The sequence below is a fragment of the Mytilus edulis genome, chromosome 8, assembly GCF_963676685.1.
Source record: "Mytilus edulis chromosome 8, xbMytEdul2.2, whole genome shotgun sequence".
In the NCBI taxonomy this organism is placed as follows: Eukaryota; Metazoa; Mollusca; class Bivalvia; order Mytilida; family Mytilidae; genus Mytilus; species Mytilus edulis.
The window spans coordinates 76,312,736-76,322,289 of record NC_092351.1 but is presented as its reverse complement, the minus strand read 5'-3'; the positions used below and the strand labels follow the sequence as shown (position 1 = coordinate 76,322,289).

General features: G+C 30.2%; 1 long non-coding RNA gene across 1 annotated transcript; it reads left to right on the top strand.

Annotated features, from left to right (window-relative positions):
- The first annotated feature begins 6,298 nt into the window (after positions 1-6,298).
- LOC139487113 (uncharacterized) lies at positions 6,299-9,047 on the top strand. The gene is made up of 3 exons (XR_011655753.1): positions 6,299-6,356; positions 7,158-7,283; positions 8,956-9,047. It is a non-coding gene; the product is annotated as an uncharacterized lncRNA (long non-coding RNA).
- Positions 9,048-9,554: the final 507 nt, after the last annotated feature.

Below are 9,554 nucleotides of genomic sequence, written 5' to 3'. Positions count from 1 at the left end.
AAAATGGACAGTTCCATTCAATTTGTATTCATTTCATCAAAAATTTACAACAAATGCACAAATTCAAGATTTTTTATACTAATCTCCATTCCAGGCTTTAGTATATGCCATATTGTGGTTAAAAATTTCAGAGCTGGTTATAAAATCTATTATTCTGTCTTGAGATGATGAAAACAAAGATATTAGACACTTTAAACATTAAATATGCAAAATACTCAGCTGTAAAGTTGCCTTTGTCGCCAGTATTAATCAATGAAAAAGCTGAATCATGTCCCTTGGGAGTATTAATTTCCAACAAAAGTCCTTTCAAACAGTAGGAAATGAAAAATTATTGATGTCTGATATAACAAAAGAAAGAAACTACAAAGTGAAGCACTTTTGAAATATTTGCTGCATGAATTATCGAGAACATGAACAATTCTTTACACAGGGGAGTATAAATTCTATGTAAATTTAGCCTCAAGTGGGCCTCTCTTTTTCTTAGATGAACAATTCTAACACTGAAAATGCTTCCAATGTGACCAAATATTGCCTAATTCTATAAACAGTACAAACTAAACCAGACAATTTCCCATTTTAATAGATTATGTTTACAGAAATACCCAAAAAATACATTTAGGGAATTACGCAGCAAAAAGGGAAACATTTCAGTAAAAAATATTTGTCGCGACTTGAATTCTGGTGTTTCCAATTGAAAAAATCATTGCGAAAGGTGAAATCAAATACAAAAGAACTATAATATGGTGCATTTTACACAATATAGTTAGTATTGACATCCTAGAATAAAGTTTTATATCATTACCAATCAATTTGACTTATTATGATGACTCAGCACTTTTCTCAACACAGTATTGTTCTCAGTTAAAAATTTCTATTCTTTGTGATAAAAATCAAATGTACTAATCAAAAGCTTCAAAATAGTATAAAAGAATTGAAGTCTGAGTGACTTTGATTTCCCTTGCTATCTTCGGTATAGGGAAAACGGTACTATTTATTCTGCCATAGGCGACAATATTAACATTTTCTAAATTTACCACTTTTTAAGATAAAAACCTGGATAAAACAGTTATATGTTGTGTTAGTGCTTTATTATTGTGTTTTAAAAATTAAAGCCAAATAGTATCATGACCAACTTCCAACGGAGCTTGTTTATGTTATCCATGCCCACCGTCATTTTGCACCAAATTTATGAAATTTTGCAAGTCTTTTCGAATAATTCTCTAGAAAATATTTCAATAGGTTTCAAAATGTATATTGTAAATATACACACTGCAGTTATTCATAGATAAATAAAAAAATATATTGTACCCTTACATCCAATCACATCGCTCTTAAGTTGACTTCCTACGCCCTGTCTTGGGTACACAAAAGGCCAACCTAATGCTGGGAAAATTAAATACTACCGTTTTCTATACTGTGACACAAAGATATAAAGAATTCTTATGACATTATTAATGCAATACTGGGTTATTGTGAAAACCTTGGCTATAATAAATACTTGTATGTCCCCAGTTCTGAAAGAAACATAGATCATTTTATGTCCCCACCCCTACATGCTGGTTTACCTCATTCTCTACTTCTTTCAGAAAAGCCTTAATAAGCAACCTGTATTCAGTCATATCTTATCTTATTTAAAAAGAATGATAAATAGTTTCATTTAAACAGATAAAATGGACAGTTCCATTCAATTTGTATTCATTTCATCAAAAATTTACAACAAATGCACAAATTCAAGATTTTTCATACTAATCTCCATTCCATGCTTTAGTATATGCCATATTGTGGTTTAAAATTTCAGAGCTGGTTATAAAATCTATTATTCTGTCTTGAGATGATGAAAACAAAGATATTAGACACTTTAAACATTAAATATGCAAAATACTCAGCTGTAAAGTTGCCTTTGTTGCCTGTATTAATCAATGAAAAAGCTGAATTATGTCCCTTGGGAGTATTAATTTCCAACAAAAGTCCTTTCAAACAGTAGGAAATGAAAAATTATTGATGTCTGATATCATGGCACCAAATCCCCTTGCATAATGCCCAAACGCGCTAGACCACTCGACTATCTAAGCTCTATACAACTAATAAAGCTCTCACATTTTTTTGTCTAGCGTTTTAACACAGAAAATTATATATTAAGGATGACGATGGAATTCCTACAGATCAGCTGAACTATCAACGACTGAGGATCTTACAAATGGATATAGGATGCAGTCACAGAAATAATTATATTATAAGTACGTCAGAACCAATACAACTCTACGACACCAGATCACCAGTGATGGTGATACAAGGTTGAACCCACATTATATACATAATCATGATATATAATTGTCTTAATACCAATCCAACAATTTATTATCAACCAGCAAATGATAGATGTACCGAATCGTCTGGAATAGACGATACTACGCAGATCAGGAAAATTTATATATAATAACTAATAAAATATATAAATTCATATTATCTATATTTCTAGTATACTTTGAAAGTTACATGTAAATTGATATATTGATGACGAAGTAAGAAAGATGTTACACGTGCATCATCAAGACGTACATAACTTGAAAAATCAATTATATTTACAGTGAAAAATTAAACTTGTCACTATTCGTTGTTGCAAGATTAGCTAGTATCAGCAAAGTACTTTTAATTTGCTATCATAACTGATTATATATTAAAATACCTTATCAATTTCATCATAACATAATATACAAATGAATAAATGAAATATTACAGTTTCGGTAAACAATACTCTACACGTATATCAGACATTTTTTTTAATGATTAGATATATTAAACGAATGATTAGATTTTCTGTGAACCTACTGTCATATTAATGTTCGAATAAGTTATTTTATTTCACTGTTTTTTTACATATTAATAGTTCAATCATTGGTTTGAACGTTGTTTTCAATTTAGACTTGTATGTGTATTATCTATATTTCTAGTGTACTTTAAAAGATCGACGTGAAATTCCGCTGACTATATCATAATTAATATATATTTATAGCGAAGTATGAAAGATGTTACACGTACATTATCAAGAAGTACATCATTTTCATAATCACTATTAATTTATGCAATATTAGCTTGTATCATCAAAGTACTTTTAATGCCCTTTTCTATCAGACAATTTACTTACTTACTTACAGGACAACATTTTACATTATCAATTGAAGGAGTGTCACAAATTGTAGAAACCATTAAGTTATTATTGTATATAGAAAACATTAGAAAATAAAAAGGAAGTAATAATGTATTAAAAATATAAAATCTTTCCGCGTGTAGAATAATCTAGACGAAAATGTTTTTTAAATTGATTATAAAAAAAAAGATATGGTATGATTGCCAATGAGAAAATTCTCCACACGACACTAAAAAGATACAGAAATAAATCACTATAGGTGACAATTCGACTTTCAACAATGAGCAAAGCCAATACCGCATACTCAGCTATAACAGATCCTGAAATGACAGTGTAAAATAATTCAAACGGGATAACTAACAGCCTTATTTATGTAAAAGAAGAACGAAAAACAATTATGTAACTTATCTTAACAACAAACATTGAATTACAGGCTTCTGACTTGGGCCAGGCACATACATAGAGAATGGTGTGGGGTAAACATGTAAGCAGAATGCCAACCCTCCCCTAGTTATCAATTGTATGCAGCTTTGGTTTATTCAATTTGGCATTTCTTCTCCTTGGATTTGAGCGCCCTGGTGTGTCCTTTTAAAAGGAAAGGCGAGTATGGCTAATATTTTCGTTATAACTTTTTCTACTTATTTGTTACATAATTGTTTGTTTTGTAGTTATTATTATTATAACACAATGTTTACTTCTGAATCCTTTTTTTATCATTTTTGCCTGTTGTGTCTGTTAAGTTTGTTTACACACCGTTGTCAAAGTGATTAAATTATATGCGACTGTCATACAATCAAAAGGTTTAGTTAGCTATAAAACCAGACTTAATCCATTATTTCTCTACCAAGTCACGAATATGACAGTTGTTCTCCAGTTGTTTTATGTGTTCGAGCCTTTGAATTTGTCAATTGATTAGAGCATTTCCGTTGAATTTCCTCTGAGTTCAGAATTTTTGTGATTTTACTATTTGCTGATCAAAAAACAATATCCATATAATGAATAGATTTAATAACAGTTAAAGAAAGTAACACGTTTAACAATTTTTGCTTATTCAGTCAATATCAAGACAGAAAAATAGCATATGTCACTAATTGATGTTATTCACCTTGCAGATCATTCACATTGTACTTTTATTTAACTTAGTATTTAAGTAGGCAATGTATTTCAAAAATCATCCTTCTATCTACGGCTCTGCTATTACACATATTGGTAAGTTTTTATTTATTTTCGTACAAACGATATTCTAGTTGTTTTAATTTATTCGATACAATTAAAAAGGAAATAACAGCATGAACAGAGTATTCAATAATTTTTGGCTTATCTTGTTTGCTGAGAGCTTTAGTGTTCCAAATGGTAAAGTTTACGGTCGCCATCTTGTTTGCAGAGAGATATTGACACTAAAAAATAACCGTCAATATGCAAGTAAAATTTGAATTGAAAGACAAAAATCTTACTTTAATCGAGAAAGTAAACCTAAGTTAAGGGAAATAACTCATTTATCAGTGCTATTATCATATATAGCTTCTAGGTTACATAGATCCAATCTGTTTCATATAAATGTTTGAAGTATATTGATGAAACTTGACTTTTACAAACGCATCACTGAATTAAGGAGTTATCTCCCTGAAATCAGTTCTACACCCTTAGACAATTTATCAAGAGTTGATTAGTCTTTAAATGTCTATTTAATGGTTTTACTTCACATTATTCCATTTAAAAAAAAAATTCAATTGTATTGTCTTGGTTTGAGAGATTCATGTCTTTTGTAGAATGCCACCTTTTTTATACTCTCTCTAATTGTGTTATCGTAGTTAGGAAGATGCATCACTTTCTGAAATTTCAATGAGTTCTTCGGCTGTTTGAATTTTAAAAAAGAAGATGTTGTATGATTCCATGAGACAACAGTCCACAAGATACTAAAATGACACAGAAATTAACAACTATATGTCAACGTACGGCCTTCAACAATTAGCAAAGCCAATACCGCATAGTCAGCTATAAAAGGTCCCGACATAACACTGTAAAACAATTCAAACGAGAAAACTAACGGCCTTATTTATATAAAAAAAAAACTTAACGAAAAACGTAAATATGTAACACATAAACAAACAACAACCACTAAATTACCGGCTACTGACTTGGGACAGTTACATACATATACAAAATGCATAATATATGTTAATTAATAAAGATACTATAGACTATTATTATTGACATCAAACCGAAAAAAAACTCTATTAATAGGCGGAAAGGATTTTAGAACAACCCTAGAATAGTAATTTCGTTATTAAAAAGAAGTTGACATGACACACAGACACCGAACAGACTAAACAAATACACTTTGCTAGCGATGAAAAGTCGTTTTAAAGTAATAATTAAGTCATATTTAAGAGTACTGAAGTATAAAATCAACTACGTTAGCCTACGACATATGGCTTTGTTATTTACAGCCTAGTAACACATATATATTCTGAATTAGTTAGTCCATTGTCAAGCACTATTCGGGTTATGTTACATTTCCGTTACAGAACAACTTCTCTGAAGTATTATATGTTGATATTGCACAACATATACTTTTCTTCATCACATTATAAGAAACAAGTAATTAAGGTTTTTTTAACAATAAGGCGTACCAAATTTGTAAATTTTCGAATGTTTTCTTAACCTAAAACTGAATATAACATGTTGAATTTCAAACACGTGTTTGATAAATAAGACTGTCATAATTGTAAACAACAATGACATTCAAAATAGAAAATCACAAAGAACAAAATATAAAACCAAAAAATCAGTACAAATCCCTAACACAAATAATTCATTTTTTTTTATTTTTGACAGTTCGATTATCTACTTTCGATTTTAACACATGAAAAATGAATTACAGTATAATGCTCGTAATTAAGATATTTTGAAAGCAAAGTCATAACCAATTAAATGCGTACAACCTTAAAGTGTTTTCATACATCATCCAAACCCTTCTATTGGTAAGGACTCTGGTTTACGGTTCTTTCTAAATGATTTCATATTTGAAGACGAAACTCGCGTCTGGAGCAAATATAAAATTTGAATCCTTTATGGATAGTGAGTTTATTTCTAAATCACCAGGAATCTAAATTGATATAGACGAATTTTCATTTCAGAATTATGATAAAGTGTTGTTGTTTGATTGTTTTCATCTTTTTAACAATTGGTGTTTCAAATGGCGGCAGTAAGTATCCTTTATGTTTAAAACGCTGTAGTGAAGATTTCTACTCCGTATCGATTATGAGTTTATTTCTAGATAATATAGAATTGATATAGACGAGTTTAATTTCAGTATTATGATGAAGTTTTGTTGTTTGATTGTTATCATCTTTTGCACAATTGATGTGTCAAACAGCGGCAGTAAGTGTCTTTTATGATAAAAATGATGTAGTGAAGATTAAATATTAAGCTTCTAGACTCTCTCATTATATAAAAGGTACGTTCATTTCACTCTGATCAAACGTTCTATATTCGAGATCCAAATGAGACAGGCAGAGTTATAACCTTTTTATGTTACAGATACTTAATCATGTTGACACAATTATCTACCTTTTGTTTTGATAGGAATTTGGGGATAAACACCTTGAGTTTACAACGATAACATCAGTACTTTTGTTGAGCTACAGAGCTGTACAAAACAGATCAACCTAACTTTCCTAGGTTGACATAAGAACAAGGAAAAAAATCTGTACTTAAGAAGAACTCATTTTAAAATTTCCATGCAGAGTTACGAGCATCTCGAGCAAATTCAGTAAATGTTATTCATGAGAAACTTTAACGAAACAACAATATATATATATAAACTTTTCTTACACATGTTAAAATAAGCAAAATTCTTCTTTATGTCCTATATTCAACATGGTTAAGCAAATCAATTTGAGAAATAAGCAATGACTTTATATCTATACTCCTATTGTTTAATGTTAATGTATATATATATCAAAGTAAATCATGCTATATTTTATCGTAATACTTTACTATTTAGTTCTTTCCGGTATATGCCTCGCCTCAAATGGTACCTGTGGAAAGAAAGGTGTTCCATGTAAAGAGACATTCGGGTCTGAATGGACGTATAACGGAAAATGCTGCAATAACAGACCATGTTGCAAATGTAAGTAGACATATAAATCAGTCAATAGTTTCAGTCACTGTTGATCAAATCGAATGAAGTGCAAATGAATTTCATAGACATAGATAGTTATTTTCGGAGAAAAAGAAGCATGGAACAGTTTTTCATTCCCTTTTCTGAAATATTTTGTGCTCAACATCGACAATAATGGCGTTTTGCACAACCAACAAAGAGAAAACATCTAAGCATGACAAGTTTGTACTTAAAATATCATGTTTGTAATTTTCCAGTCGAAGACAAAGCAATTGTGAAAATTGTTTCAACTGTGTTCTTGAAGATTTCTTTGTGTTACAATTTTCAGATTTTGTTTGTCTGTTCTTCCTTATGTTTTGACTAAACGTCTGCATAGTTCAAACTTTGAAAGCACAATTAAGGTTTACCTTGGTTTTTTTTGCAATTATTTTTATATTCAATAACTAAATGTCGACTTACTTTCAACAAAAACGACGATTGATATACAATAAATAAAGAGAAATGCCTCAGGTGAGCTGTAATGTTTTAACATTGTGGAATCATTTTTTTTCGTTGGATACCACTAAATCAAAAGAAGGATAAAAATCAATAGAGAAATAGATTCCTACACTATAACTCGTGTATTAAGATATTTCTCCACTGTCGACAGTTAAATTTTAGTCATTGATTTTTATCCTTCTTTTTCAAAGATTTTCAGAAACTTGTGTTCTTTATATGCGACGTCATCAGGCATGATCGACTTTTTTCATGACGTCACAATAGGAAAATTCAGAAGAAAACAAAACATTTAGACGTCATAATCAAATTTCGACTAATCATTTGCCGAGAACAGATTTTTCACTAGTGAGGAGAAATATGTTTCTCACACCGGTCAGGAAATGTGAAAATAGCACAAAAATTAGAGAAGTAATGTTTTAACATTGTGGAATCATTTTTTTTCGTTGGATACCACTAAATCAAAATTTCAAAGAATGACAGATCTTATATAGGCTCATATGCATAAGTAAAACCACAATAATAAATATCCACGAACATTAAGTCTAAAATAACAGAATCACAATAATTCCCTCTTACAAATGAATTTGATAGTTACTTGCAATGTTAGTATAGGCCTTTGGTTTTTTTGTCCTTTACGTTTGTTTTTTGTTTTTTAGATTCATCTTTGTTGTTCATATTTCCTTTCTTATTTTTTATCTCCTTTTTCTCTCTTTTTCTTCCTTGTGTTCAGTGTAAGGTTTTTTCTATCATAAACTGATTTGTAAGATACAAATGTTCATGCATTTAATGCACAACAAAGTGGTTTATTGTGAAGAGTTGTTTTATTGCCAATCATTCCAAATCTTCTTTGTTTTATTCAAAATGAAGGAACATATTTTCCGCATGCAAAGCTCTAAATCTTTGTCCAGCTTTGGCTATACTTTTATGTTCATTTTGGTTTACGGCTCTTCATGTTTTTAATTAGCTTGTGAATTTCAAATAGTTTGGCCCCCAGCATCAATAACGAGACACTTGATTGTCAAAATGCGCATCAGAAGCAGACGATTGGTACCTTTTTTTTTAAAACGACGTTCTGTAAAATTTAAACATCGTGCTTCTTTTAAAACGTAATTGCAATTACGCCATCGCTTTATCTTTTTATGATTTAATTTCGATTGTGGATAAAATTGTTATTCTTTTTTAGTTTTAAAAGAGCCATGTGTTCCAGAAACTTGCCCAAAAGGGTTCAAGCTATTATCAAACCAAACAAGTAGCGCTAATTGTTATTACACTGGTGGTCTCAATCAAGTTAGCTGGAATACAGCTGCGGTGAGTATGTTAGTTAATCCCCATTACTACCTGGTTTAATATACGAAGAATGACGAAGTTTTTCTACAGTGTTCATAATTATGTCATTGTATCTGTTTTTGATTTATACAGTACGTTGTTGAAAGTCTGGTTAATTTTGTTTAAGAATATTTTTTTCATATTTAAATACCATGTGACGTTTTAGGTGGTGTTGAACGAAGCTGACATTATTTGGACATAATTTTATCTGAATTAACAATGAATTGTTGATAATAGATTATAATAGTACTAGTACAACACACTAACTGAATGGTCTTTGGTGTAATTCTGACTTCTCACAGAACTTTTTCTAATTACCGACTTTTGACTCCGGAAATTGATACCTTCTCTGTGGTAGAATATCTTGTAAACCTGTCAATCAAGAGCGAAGAAAATAGGCAAATTCAAAATTTCAACCTACAAATTTAAGCAAAATTTACTGTTTCTATACACGGC